The sequence below is a fragment of the Eucyclogobius newberryi genome, unplaced genomic scaffold (assembly GCF_026437365.1).
Source record: "Eucyclogobius newberryi isolate DKJ021-1_F unplaced genomic scaffold, fEucNew1.0.hap1 SCAF_13, whole genome shotgun sequence".
Classification (NCBI taxonomy): domain Eukaryota; kingdom Metazoa; phylum Chordata; class Actinopteri; order Gobiiformes; family Gobiidae; genus Eucyclogobius; species Eucyclogobius newberryi.
Genome location: NW_027315757.1, coordinates 1,738,361 through 1,740,860, shown reverse-complemented (window position 1 = coordinate 1,740,860; position 2,500 = coordinate 1,738,361).

Sequence of the window (2,500 nt, the reverse complement as noted above, 5' to 3'; positions counted from 1 at the left end):
ATCTGTGAGCTGTTGGTAAACAACCTTTTCAAGGACTTTGCCCCAAAATGGCAGATTAGAGATGGGCCGGTAATGACTCAGTACTGCGGCATCAAGACTGCTCTTCTTTAGGAGAGGCTTTATGACCGCAGTTTTCAAAGACATTGGGAATGTTCCAGATTGAAGCGACATGTTAACTATGTGAGTGAGTGGTGCTAACAAACTGTTCAGCACAGACTTTAGAAATTTGGTGGGTAACACATCAAGGCAGCATGTAGATGAACTCAGACTGGTGATGATCTCATGGACAGTTTTGTCAGTTACTGGTGCAAAGTGAGTCAGCTCTAAGTGTCTTGGTGGTTTTAGGGTAATTTTTTGCATTGAGGGATTTATAGCATTTTTAATGCCCTGAACTTTGTCATTAAAGAATAATGCAAACTCATTACACTTGATGTGGAAATGAGTTCTAACGGCAGCTGAGCTGGAGGGTTTGTTAATCTGTTTACTGTGGCAAACAGGACACGCGAGTTGTTACTGCAGCTTCCAATTATTTCAGAAAAATATCTTTCCCTAGTTCTACATAAGATTAGGTTGTACATATTCAGCTTTTCTTTGTAAATCTCTTTTTGAACCTGGAGCTTTGACTTGCGCCATTTCCGTTCGGCCCTGCGGCACTCCCTTTTCTGTGCCCTGACCGAATCATCATTTCTCCACGGCGCCTTCTGCTTATTTTTAACCATTTTAGCCTTTATAGGGGCGATGGTGTCCAGAACATTCAAAACACTAGATGTAACAGAGTTCAACAAATCATTTACATTAGAACATGAGACATTTTCAAAGTTTATCATTTCCATAAACAGTGCACCTGGGCCATCACTTATGTGTCTCCTCTGAACAACTGCAGGACCAACCGGAGGTTTGGGAGAAACAGACAGGTCAAAGAAGACACAGAAATGATCAGACAGAGCAACATCGATCACATTAACATTTGAAATATTTACCCCCTTTGTAATTATGAGATCTAGAGTGTGTCCTTTGCTGTGGGTGGGGCCTCTCACATGCTGAGTAAGACTGAAGGTTTCAAGGACAGCATCAAGCTCTTTAGCGTTTCTGTCACAAACATTATCAACATGCACATTGAAATCACCTGTAATGACCAAACCATCAAAGTCTGTGCATATGACTGAAAGCATCTCAGTAAAATCATCAATAAAACTTTGGCAGTGCTGGGGAGGCTTGTATAAAACAATGAAGAGAATGGATGGAGACCGTTTTAGCTCCATTTTAAAGGATACATACTCAAATGATGAAAACACCCCAAAAGACAACCTGCGGGTAATTATTTCATCTCTAAAGACAGCACAGACTCCACCCCCTTTTTTGTTTTCTCGTGTTTCAGATTCAAACTTAAAGTTGGGTGGAGCAGATTCTATCAGAACTACATTTCCTGTGTTTTTGTCAAGCCATGTTTCAGTTAAAAACATAAAATCAAGATTATAAGAAGAAATAAAATTATTAATTAAGAGAGATTTGTTACATAAGGATCTGACATTTAGCACAGCAAGTTTCAGACTAGTTTCAGTGAGACTGGGCTTTATCTTTTCACAGGGAATATGAATCAGATTTCTCAGATTGGGCCTGACTCGCATTTTGTTTTTCCATCTCTGTGATGATGTGACTACAGAAATAGCACTAGGGGGGGCTCTTTTTACATAGGGCCCCGGGTTGGTTTGATTTTTAATGTGACAATAAGTCCCGGCAACGCTGAGACCCAGTGCATCCTAGCTATGGGAGATACCAGGTGAAAGGCGAGGTTGGATGGGTGGTGGGGCTTTTGTTGGTGTAGTCGGCTTGTGCAGGGAAGAGTTGATAAGTATTGACATAGCCCTTGCTATATTGGGCGTGAGTGGAGCCATCTTAATGCCTGATTTGATCAGACTTTCAAAATGGCTGGGAAGGCCCATGGGTGAGAGTGGAGATGAGAAGGAGAATGAAGAATCTTTAGTGGGAGTGGATGTTGCAGGGGGAACCCAGGGCTGGTGTGAAGGCAGGGGCGATGACAGGGATGTTGTTGGGCTTGTCACAGATGGGTCCAAGGCCTTTGAAGATTGTTCCTTTGCTGGAGGCGGTGGAGGTGAATGTGGAGCAGCTGGAGCTGAATCCTTTGCTGGTGGTGGTGGAGCAGCTGCTGATGAATCCTTTGGTGGAGGCTGAGGTTGTGGTGCTTTTGATGTTGAAACATTGGCTCGGTCTCTGGCTGATGGAGCAGGAATTCTTCTCTCATTCCTCTCTTCTCTAACTATCTGCTCAGGACCCTGTCCAGGCCCAGTCCAATGCCTCAGAGCGTGGAGCAGGTTCTCTGTCAGCACCCTCACTCCACCTCTGCATAGGTGGGGGCCATTTCTCTTAAACAGGTCCTCTCGTTTCCAGAATAGATAGAAGTTCTCAATGTAGTGTAGTCCTCTCGGGGGACACTCTTTGGACAGCCATGTGTTCAGCTGAAGAAGCCGGCTAAACTTGT